Raw genomic sequence first — 12,457 nt, 5'->3', positions numbered from 1 at the left:
GTGACCAGGTAGAAGTGCAACAGTCAGTTCAAGAACAACAGTTTCCTATAAAACCAGTAGGGGGCGCCTTAGAAAGCGCAACTATATACAAGGGGAGGTGGCCGCTCTCAGTCCTCGGCCAGTGGGGAAAAGGAATGGCCGTTCACAGTCCTCAGCCTGTGGGGAGATGGGACACACTGGAACAGTTCACTGGTCCCAACGGGGACTATATCTTACTTAAGCAGCATGGCATATACCCTTACGGGTAACAGTTTAATTTGCTGGTCCCAACGGGGACTATAATGGTAACAGTTCCTGTACCCTGACGGGTAACTATTTTACAGTTCCATTTACCGTACTTTAGTAGCGGCGTCCTCCTAATACTTCCTCCGTGTACCCTTCAGACCCGTCCGGGTCCTCTTGTTCCTCCTGACACCTCAGCTCTCCCTCTGTCAGCCGGTGTACATGAAGGGCATAGGGTCCTTTGGCACATTGGTGCCGGGTAAAGGTGACCTCGTCACCCAGGTACAGGTCACGACCTCTGTGTCCCTCCGGCAGGTGGGACTCGACATCTCTTCTGGTCACGAAGACGTCGCCGGGGGTGTGATGATCTCTGATGAAGCCCCAACCGTGCTGCAGTTGGAATTTAATTACAGTCCCGGTGGCACGGGGACCGTGGGCTGCACGGGGGTTCCTTCGGGTCCGGCTCTTTTGTTCTGCACTCTTTACTTGCAGCCGCTCCTCGCAGACTCGTCTCTCTTTCCTCTCTCTGTCAAAGACCGCTAGCTGCTGCCGGCAGCACTCCGCACGCTCAGCTGCGGCCGCCCGGGTCTCCTGAGTGAACCCGATGAGGTCTCCTCCTGCGGGGTCCCACTCAAACTGCGCCTCCTCTAACGAGAGCGGGGTCATCTTGACGGGCGCCGGAGCCGGGATCAGGGGTTCGCACAGGGGTCTTTCTTTCCGGAGTCGGGGATGGTGGTACTCCGGTGGCCACACAAAGGGCTGCCCATCCGGGCAAGTGTGCTGGGCCAACAAGTCCTCACCCAGGTGCGGCACAGTGGAAGTTGAGGGCGCGGTGGTAGTAGCGGCACCCAGGTTTACCAGGCCTTGCGACCAGGCTTGGGGCACCCTGAACGTAAAGGGCACCGTGAAGACGGCGGCGCCCGGGGTTACTTGACCTTGCGACCAGGCCGGTGGCGTCTCCTGCTTGGCCGCGCTCAGGGTTGAGGCGCGTGACGTCACAGGGGGCGTGGCCGCGGCTTCTGTTTGAGGCCTAGTCGGGAGCGGTGACGGTGCAACGACGGGCACGGCAGGGGAAATTTCGGGCTCCGCGACGGGGAGCTGGGGCAGGCTCACGGCTTCTCGGCTCGGGGTAGTGACGTCCCCTTTACCTGCCTCCGTTTCTTTAGCTCCTTCCTCGGCGTCGTCTCCGGCCTTGATTCCTCCTGCACCATCCTCAGAGGCGGTCTGACTCCTCGTCTCGGGTGGCGTGCTCCGTTGGCGGGTTCCAGCCTGCAGGGCCATCTCTCTGCTCCACTCCGTCAGCGTTTCTCGCTGCACCTGGGCCATCCTCCGTGCGAGGCGCTCCAGCTCGGTCTGCGCACACTCCCAGTCTCGGGGGAGCTGTGCCAGGATCTCCACCAGTTCTTGTGGAGTGGCAGCTTGCAACAGGCTCCTGACCACAGGGTCAGTGCTGCCTGACTCTCCCTCCATCTCCGGGTACGGCTTCTCCAGACTCCTCCAGGCTGCACCCATCTTCTCTCTTTTGTTCTTGGTCCGCCCACACTGAGGGTGGTCCCGGGGCAACTTGGTGATTGTCAGTCCCAGGGGCAGTCCCCTCACGCTGATGGACATCTCAAGCATCACAGTCTCTGCTGGTGGGGGCGGTCTTCATTTTTGGCGCAATTCTTGGTCCTGGCCCACGATGGGAGGTGGCCTCTTGCCACCCTCTGGCACGCCCATAATGGCGTCCGCTCTGCCAAGGCGGGAAATCTTCTCAGATGGCGGGAACCGCTTCCCAATGGCGGGAAACTCTGTGGACAGCGGGAAAAGACCGCAGATGGCGGGCAAACGGCGGGAACCGATCCGAGATGGCGTCCGATGGCCGGGACCCTCCGGAATCGGCGGGAGACTTCTTTTTGAGGTAAATGCGAACTTTTCTTCAGGCACGCAGTACCCGGTGGTTGCGGGCACGTTATCCTGCCGACTACGCCAAAGTTGACGCGCCCCCTGGGCCATGTTCAGGGGATACCCGGAGCCGGATCCGTATGGGGGTAGTAGTCCTTGTGGCGGTGACCCGGCCCGTGCCCAGGGTGTCAAACTAAGTGGCAGTCTATGACAATAGATGTTAACTTGGATGTCGACTACGCCACCCGTTGAGTGCGGCTTTGAAGCCGCCGCTGCAGAGCAGTCCGCTGAGGCCGGTGGTATATGTGCAGCAGTGATGGTATAACCCCCAACGGGAGGGGTATGGCCTCAGGGCAGCAGGTGTGGATGATGGGGGTTGTGATGATGCAGGAAGGAGAGGCAGAGTCAGGAGATGCAGTTTCAGGGCTTTTACTCACTGATGTTGCTTAGTCACTCTGGCCTTGAGTGACCACCCGAGCCGTGCTGCGTCCACCAGGTCCTGGACTCGGCTAACCCCCAGGCAGTCCGGAGCATGGTCCTGAGCTTCCCTGTCTCTCTCTCTTCCTCCTGGCCGTTCCCACCAGGGATCCACCTTTGGCCGACTCCCTCGGGTCTCTTGGTGGTCAAACCTCCTCTGGGTTCCCTGACCCTATGCTTGGTGTGCCTTTCTGGTGGATTTGGTGAGGGTCGTGGCAAATCTTGACCACGACCTCCGGTTCCTGGCTGAGGATTAGTGGCCTCCACCAGTTCGGGTTCCGGTACCCGTGTCCGCCAACCCTTCACCCTTTCTGGTCTGTTTCTGGGTTCTTGGGGTTCCCTCTGTCTTTCTCTCTGGGTCCTTCTTACTCCTCTCTCTCTGCAGGCCTTGCTCTGGAGCTGGGCCCAGCCGGAGCCACAGCTCCCTGTCAGCCCTCCTGGCTGAGCTCCCCTCCTCTTCTCCTCCTGCCTGAACTGAACTGAACTGAACCCTGATCTAAGATGGTGCCCACCTTATATACTCCCTCTATGTGTGAGCCCAGGTGACCAGCACCCGATGAGCTCCTAGCTTTACCCAGAGTACTCCCCCTATCTGCCCCTACACTACTGGGATGTTCCACCCCCCTCCCACTCCAGCCAGGGACAGACGCTGTCGTACCTGCACATTTACTTAGTGGGAATACCGTTGTTCTGTCCCCCGGAAATGGGATGTATGTAGTGCATGCAGCCTACTGAGCTCAGTCCCACACTCCATCCTTACCCGGGAGTGGAATACCACACCTCTGGGTTGAGGTGCAATACCCCTGTAGCAGCCGAATCCTCAGGGTGCTACACCTGTCCTTAGCAGTGGTTTCCTAGCTGCTATTTTACCATGAAGGCCTGCTGCGCAAAGTCTCCTCTTAACAGTTGTTATAGAGATGTGTCTGCAGCTAGAACTCTGTGTGGCATTGACCTGGTCTCTAATCTGAGCTGCTGTTAACCTGCGATTTCTGAGGCTGGTGACTCGGATAAACTTATCCTCAGAAGCAGAGGTGACTCTTGGTCTTCCTTTCCTGGGGCGGTCCTCATGTGAGCCAGTTTTTTTGTAGCGCTTGATGGTTTTTGCAACTGCACTTGGGGATACATTCAAAGTTTGCTCAGTTTTTCGGACTGACTGACCTTCATTTCTTAAAGTAATGATGACCACTCGTTTTTCTTTACTTAGCTGCTTTTTTCTTGCCATAATACAAATTCTAACAGTCTATTCAGTAGGACTATCAGCTGTGTATCCACCAGACTTCTGCACAACACAACTGATGGTTCCAACCACATTTATAAGGCAAGAAATCCCACTTATTAAACCTGACAGGGCACACCTGTGAAGTGAAAACCATTTCCGGTGACTACCTCTTGAAGCTCATCAAGAGAATGCCAAGAGTGTGCAAAGCAGTCATCAAAGCAAAAGGTGGCTACTTTGAAGAACCTAGAATATAAGACATATTTTCAGTTGTTTCACACTTTTTTGTTAAGTATATAATTTCACATGTGTTAATTCATAGTTTTGATGCCTTCAGTGTGAATGTACAATTTTCAAAGTCATGAAAATACAGAAAAATCTTTAAATGAGAAAGTGTGTCCAAACTTTTGGTGTGTACTGTATCTGTCTGATTTAAGGGCATGAAAATTCAAAGTTTGAAAATTGCTAAATTTTCGCCAAATTTAACGCAAGTCATATCAAAGAAATTTTATCACTATCATGAAGTACAATCTGTCATGAAAAAACATCTTAGAATCAGGGGGATCCGTTGAAACATTCCAGAGTTATTACCTCATAAAGTGACAGTGGTCAGAATTGTAAAAATTGGCCTGGTCATTAACGTGCAAACCACCTTCGGGGGTAAAGGGATTAAAACCTGATCTCAGGTGTTACAGAAGACCTTCTGGAGAGCAGATCTGACCTTTGTGGCTTCTCAGGCTCACTGCGCCTGATCACTTCTCTCATTTTAAGGTTACCATTTTCTCTTTTGATTCATCACAATTGTTTATTTAGCTTATTTGATGAATGAATAATGCAAAGTTTATGGAAATAAGTAGGGTTTTCTTAGAAAAAAAGAGGGTGGCCTCTAAGGCACAATGTTTATTAAATAGTTATTTCATGAAAACGGGAGGCTATTTCGATGAGGTTGAGAAATTTGGTACTTTTTGTTTTAATATGTTTATGGTTATTCCAATTTTTTTTTCGGCATTTGATTTTATGTACTGTCTTTTAATACTTCCCTATGAAGGTCACTGATTACTTTTAGAGTCCTGAAATTGAGATAATTAGATATTATAGGTGGTTATATAACCTGTTCCTGTCAGGCGCAGTGTGCCTGAACTCAGGAGTGCCAGAGATGCGCCTGACGGAGGGTTAACTGTTCACAATAACAGTAATTTTGACCAGGGGTGCCCAAACTTTTAGATGCTACCATAGCTCATCAATTGACACACAGGTCTTGGGAGCTGTATGTCTTCAGTTTCAGCCCATTCTGACACAGGACTGGGATGCCATTTTATCTCATTCTTGGAGAACTCTTTGAAGTGTTATGGCAGCTTAGGAGGTGGATCGAGCGCAACACTGACTCAAACTGAAGGTGCGGCTGTCAGAGGCTACATCATCCTGCTGTGACTGAGACACCTGATGTAAAATATATTCCATTGCGTCCTCTACTTCCTCTCAACTGATACGTGCCAGAAGCATAAGAGGCCAAGTGTGACTTGCATTTTTTCCTTATCCTGCTGGTGGTGCTGCTGATAGCGGCTCTCACATTTTTGTTTTAACCCCTTAACGATATGTGCACATGGCGTGTCTCTCCCTTTGGTGCGGGGTCTGGCACGGAGACTGCACCTTTTTGGGGATATGACAGCTGATGTGATCAGCTGTCATGTGCCCCTAACAGCCGCGGGTAAAAGGATGTCACCAGTCAGTGCACATGTCACATGACCGTAGGGCTCCGATGGGTTGGCATGACAACCCGAGGTCTGCAGGAGACCCCTGCGGTTGTCTATTCCATTATGAGCAATGACGGCGCTCATAGCAAGTGAGCATTTCTGCTACACACAGGCAATCTGATGATATAAAAAGGACATGGGGTCCCATCTATTCTTGATAATCAGCAAAGATAAAGTAGATAGCTGAGAGCTGATATTATGCTGGGAAGGTCCTTGGTTATTGGGCCCTTCCCTGTCTAAAAATACCAGCCCACAGCCGCCTCAGAAGTGGCACATCACAGATGCACCAATTCTGGCTCATTGCCATCGCTCTTCCTGATTGCCCTGATGCGTTGGCATTTGGGGTAATGGTGGTTGGGGTTGATGTTAGCTGTGAATTGTCCAAAACACAGCTGGCATCAAGCCCTTGTGTTCGTAATGGAGAGGTGTCAGACACCCCCATTACTAAACCAGTAACTAAAATGAAAAAAAAACCCACAAAAATATTTTATTTATAAAAATAATACTCCATGACTTTTTCCCTGGTTCACCAATTTATTTAAAAAACAAAAAAGCCATGAAGATCAAACATAGTTGAGGGAATCTGACAAAGTCCACAGATGGAAAGCGTAAAAGCATAAATAGAGAGACATAGAAAAAAGAGACTGTCCCTCGTTCACTAATTAATTAGAAAGCAAAGTTCCCACGCAGGTCCGACGTACTTAAGCATTTCCCACGATGTTCTTCGATTCTGATAATCAAAGGCTATGAAGCCTTAGTCTGAGGCTCCATAGGCTTTGAGCAGCAGCCACTTCCAGCTCCTGCTGCGCTCCGCGAGACCGAGCGACCGTGATGAGCGGTGACGTCAGTAACGTCAGTCACAAGTGCATTTGCTGTTCCCCCTTTTTTCTGTTTTTGCTATATTTTCCTGTTGGTCAGCTGTTGAAGAAACAGCTACAACAATATATGATGTTGTTCTGTATATGAGCGTGGTGAGTTCAGGATTTTCCTTCCATTTTAGGGTTCTGTTGCATTTTTGTTAAATAATTAAAAATAAATAAAAATAAATAAAATACAAAAAAAGGATAAGATTTTGCAACTGTTTTAAAAGTCAAATTTAACAACTGTTTGCTCAAGAACAATACGTCTAGTTGTTGCCACAGATTACTTTCCATGCATGTACCTATTTAGCAACATAGTTTTTTAGGGTTATGGTATTTTTGTTTAGGATTGAGAATTTAAACGAAAAATATCTAAAAGAAATACAAAAAAAGTTTAAAATTTTTGCAATCTGTTTTACTAGTCTAATTTAACAAGCATACGTGCCATGATAATGTCTGTGAAGCACTGTGGAATTAATGGCGCTATATAAGTGAGTAAAATAAATAAATAAATAAATAATACTGCTGCCTGTTGCTGCAAATTACTTTCCATGCATCTATCTATATAGTGAGGTTTTTTAGGGTTACGCAATTTTTCTTAAACTTAAATCAAAAAATGTCTAGAAAATAAAAACAAAAAGGATAGTTTTTTGTATAATTGTTTTACTAGTATAATTTAACAAGCATATGCACCAGAAAAATATTGCTGTCATTGCCGCAAGTTCCTTTACATGAATGTAGTTTCCAAACAACGTAGCATTCTGGGCTACTGTTATTTGTCGACAGAAATAAAAATGTTTAAATAAATTTGAAAACATTACACTTTTTTTCTTCTAACATGCCTGTTTTAATACACCAATTTGGCAGCCGTACATTCCACAACTATACTGTGAGCTGTTGCAGCATATTAGGCCATGTTCCTACCTTCTGGCATTTGTTGCTATGCGGTTCTATTTGACCAGGGGGAAGTTATCTGCTTTAACCAAGAATCTGTAAACAAATTAATACAGTAAAGTGACATTTAAAGGGGTTTTCCCACAATAAAAGTTCATTTTAATCAATGGCTGTGTCTGACCGTGAACCGAACATCGTCTGATCATACCACTGCTCCTGGCCAGTGGAGGAAGCAAAAGAGTATACAGACAGGACAGAAGGGGATCACAGCTAATTCTTTCTTTGAAGTAAAACATTGTTTTAAAACAGGCTGGGAAATGTTTTACCCCACAAAAAGTATCAGGTGTTATTCCCTGCTGTAATATCTGTATACTCTTTTGCTTCCTCCCCTGCCCAGGAGATGTGGTATGATCAGACCATGTTCTGTACACTCTCAGACACAGCCATTACACAGGGGAACATTTATAAGATTATCTCAGCACAGGAACATTTTATTTAAACACATCCAATTGTGGAAGTTATTATAATTCCAAAATCTATTGATTAAAATCAACTTTTGTTCGTGGGAAAACCCCTTTAACTATGCTGATCTGTTTTGCCACACCTGTTTAAAGGGGTTTTCCCACAAATAAAAGTTATTTTTAATCAATAGATCTTGGAATGATAATATGTTACACAATTGGAAGTGTTAAATATAATGTTCCTGTGCTGAGATAATCTTATAAATGTGTCCCTGTATGTACTGTGTAATGTCTGTGTCTGACCGTGCAGGGACATGGTCTGATCATACCACAACTCCTGGGCAGGGGAGGAAGCAAAAGAGTATACAGACATTACAGCAGGGGATCACAGCTGATTCTGTCTTTGACGTAAAACATTGTTTAAAAACAGGCAATGAAATGTTTTACCTCACAAAAAGAATCAGCTGTGATCCTGTGTTGTAATGTCTATATACTCTTTTGCTTCCTTCCCTGCCCAGGAGCTGTGGTATGATCAGACCGTGTTCTGTACACGGTCAGACACAGCCATTACACAGGGGAACATTTATAAAATTATCTCAGCACAGGGACATTTTATTTAAACACATCCAATTGTGGAAGTTATTATTATTCTAAGATCTATTGATTAAAATCAACTTTCATTTGTGGGAAAACCCCTTTTAATTGTGAAATTAGAGACACATACTGCCACACCAATATTATGGGCAGGCTGGCGTGCATTAGCCTTTTTAGCTGTCAAGTTAACCTTGCCTAAAATTTTTGGTTGATTACAGATTTTTCCAGGCTAAGTGTGGTAACAAAGTTTTGAAACAACTTAAATATTAAAGAAACATCTATATATTTTTTTATCAAATGTGTGTAGTGTGAGTGTATTAACCCCTTCACCCTTTTTTCCGTTTTTCGTTTTTTCCTTCCCTTCTTCCAAGAGCCATAACTTTTTTCTTTTACAGCCATCAAGCTATGAGGACTTGTTCTTTTGCGGGATGAGTTGTAGTTTTGAATGACACCATTCATTCTGCCGCATAGTGTACTGGAAAGCGGGAAAAAAATTCCAAGTGCGGTGAAATTGCAAAAAAACTGCAATTCGACTATGGTTTTTTAACTTTTTTTATTTACCTTGTTCATTATATGGTAAAACTGACCGGGCAATATTATTCCCCAGGTTAGTATGGGTATGCAGATACCAAGCATGTATAGTTTACTTTTTATTTAAGTGGTGAATTTTTTTTAGAAATTTGTGACATTTTTATTTTTGCTTTTGTCACTCATAAGGTTCTAATTTTTTGGAATCTGGAGCTAGTTAAGGGCTTATTTTTTTGTGCCTTGAGCTAACGTATTTACTGATACTATTTTGAAGTAGATACGATGATTTGCTCACCTTTTACTGCATTTTATTGCAATGTTGCAGCGACCAAAAAAAATTTTGATTTGTTTTCTCATTACACCATTTACTGATCAGATTAATTTATTTTATATTTTGATAGGACATTATTGAACGAGGCGATACCAAATATATAGGGAAAGGAAAAGAGAGAAGTAGCAACATAAAGCCCATGAACATGTTGATGTAAAAAAATATATACCTTTATTAAACATATCTTATTTAAAAAACAGTTCAATCGCATAAGGAGAATTTGACACCAATGGCCATGTACAGAGAAAAACGGACGTGCCAAACATCCAGCCCTTTTGGCATATCAATACAATCGAGGATTAGATTTGCATGCTCCAATCTATATTACCACTCAAGTATTCCAACCAATCTAGGGCAGTTTGTAGACCATATATGATAAAATATGTTATATATAGAGTATATAGCTACCTTAAATACAGGGAGCCAGGAGCGTACCAACGGCTGGATGGTGTACATCCACCCTAACACGTGTTTCGGCGAACCTTCGTCAGGGGGCATATGGCAATGTCAGTGTCATCCTTTTAAGTGTCCCCACACCAATCACTACATGCACAGACCGGATATCAATATTCTGGTCAATCTGCTTGAGGACCTTTGATGACGCATACGGCGTCATGATGGGCGGGGCGGCCCGTGGTGTTGGCATCACGTGATACCCGCGTCACGATCAGCTAACGGCGGCGCAGGTCCTCATGGTGAGATGCCGAAAGCCGGGGGACATATTTCATATCAGGGTGGGAAGAGGCTTGCAGTAGGTGTTCAGTCACTTTAATGCAGCTTCTCATTGATTATAATACTAAGATGATTAATGAGCTTGATAAATCTATTGATGAGACACAACTCACTATGAAAACATCTTGTCCAGCTGAACATCTCTCAGTATATAATACTCAAATTAAGAAAGCTCTTGATCTGTGTGTCAAAAAAATCCAGGACACTCAGTCTAGAAAATTATTGAGAGACCAGAAGGACTTTAATACCAATTCTATCTACCTATGGAGAAAAAACGCAGGCCAGACATCACGAGCTGTGTGGTTACCATCGGACTCCTCATTGTCCTCTGCTAGTGAGTCTTCAATTGCATCCTCGTCATCTATGAGAACCAGATCTGGTCGGGATCTTAATAGGACAAGAGATCTAGGTTTCCACCCATATAAACGATGCTACTTTAAGTCCCCGGAGGGAGGCAAGAAGGACAATAAGGTAATCAATTTAAGTGACCATCAATTAACTTCAACGGATTTAACATTATTAAGCAAAGGTCTAACATTTTCCCTCAAATCTAAATTTTATAGATTTATAGCCATAAAAGACTTGCACTTGTTTGCAAGAAAACTCATGTTTAAAAAATACCTTCATGATGATCAATTATATGCTCTCTTCCCAACAGAGGAAGAACAAAATGCATTGAGAACCTTAGAAGATTTGGCGGAAGAGAATATTACAGGTGAAGGAGGTAAGATCCCCAGTTCCATCAAACCTCGGTCAAAAAAGTTTCCCCCATTTGCCTCATGTGTCAGCATTGATATGTTCGTACTGGTGGTTACTCATGAGCTAACTCAAATTCCTTGTCATATTGAACATGATAATTTAACAAAGGAGGAAAGGGTACGGTTACGGGTGCTTCGGGGGCTCCCCGATGTAGTGCTGAAGCCAGCAGATAAGGGTGGTAATATTGTTATATGGCCAAAAATACTCTACGAAAAGGAAGTATATCGACAACTCAATAATACTTCCTGTTATAAACGCCTAATCTCCAACCCGCTGCGGTCATTTGTTTCGAAACTATCTAAGATCATAAATACAGTGGTGGACAATGGGGTTATAACTAAAGAGCTGACTTCGGCGCTACAGGTTGGGGAGCCCTCAATTGCAACCCTATACCTATTACCAAAATTACATAAAAATATGAAAGTACCTCCTGGTCGCCCGATCATATCTGGCACAGGGAACTACTTGGAGAACGTAAATTGGTGGATAGACTCTAAGCCACAGCCACTTGTTGAAACTTTGCCTTCCTTATTGCTGGATACTGGGGATCTTTTAAAGCAAATCAATGGTCTGAGTGTAGGCGATGATATGTTGCGACATTGAATCGCTTTATACCAGCATCAAACATGTAGACGGGATTAGGGCTACTAGGTTTTTTCTTGCGAGTTCCAACCTTCCTGCCGACATTGTGACGCTTGTGTTGGAACTCCTCAAGTACTCCCTAATGCATAATTTTTTCACATTTAAGGGGTCCTTCTACCTGCAGCTCCAGGGGACGGCCATGGGGGCCTCATTTGCCTCCTCGTATGCCAACCTGTTCCTGGGGCTGTGGGAGAGGGACCTTGCCCTGCCGGATCGGCAGTCGTCAATGGACCGCGTCCCCTTTTGGACGTGGTACATTGACGACATATTGTTGATCTGGCAGGGATCAGAAGAGTTGTTACATCAATTCATGCAGTCCCTAAATAAGAACAATATGAATATTAATGTAACATACCAAATTGATGCAAGAGAAATTATGTTTGTTGACGTATCCATACGCAAAGACGATAATAATTTCCTATAAACCTGTATTTTTAGGAAAAGCACAGCCAGTAACACCTGGCTGCATGCCTCTTCGGCACACCCTAAATATATGATCCAATTGGTGCCAGTGGGCCAATTTCTTCGATTGCGGAGGATTTGCTCCGATAATCGGGAGTTTGAGAAGCAAGCTGAGGATTTGAAATCCCGATTCTATGAAAGGGATTATAGCAAAAGAGCAATTAAAAAGGCGTTTAATTGAGCCAAATATTCTACACTCTCTGAATTGCTATATAAGAAACGGGAGAGTAAAAACAATAGTAAAGTGACGTTTATCACTGACTATCATGCTCAATTCTTCCGCATGAAATCTTGCCTATCCAGGGCCTGGCCGATTCTCCAGACTGACCCCACGATCTCTAAATTTATATCTTCTACTCCAAGTATAACAACTAGGAGATCAAAAAATCTACGAGATCAGTTAGTACGAAGTCACTATCAAGAAATGCCAGAAAGGGCCTTTGTTGATGGGGTTGGCCCTGCGTCTGGATGCAGGCCGTGTAGTCGATGTATTGCATGCCCAAATGTTGAACGTGCTACTCAATTTTATGATTCATCAAGATCTAAGACTTACGAGATTCGAAAACATATCGATTGTACATTTAGGTATATTATATACTTTGCCACATGTCCCTGTGGACTTATATATGTGGGGTTAACCT

This window comes from Phyllobates terribilis, unplaced genomic scaffold, assembly GCF_046119375.1.
Source record: "Phyllobates terribilis strain yellow unplaced genomic scaffold, ASM4611937v1 Scaffold_3__8_contigs__length_932513732, whole genome shotgun sequence".
In the NCBI taxonomy this organism is placed as follows: Eukaryota; Metazoa; Chordata; class Amphibia; order Anura; family Dendrobatidae; genus Phyllobates; species Phyllobates terribilis.
Note: the sequence above shows the minus strand (reverse complement) of the source record.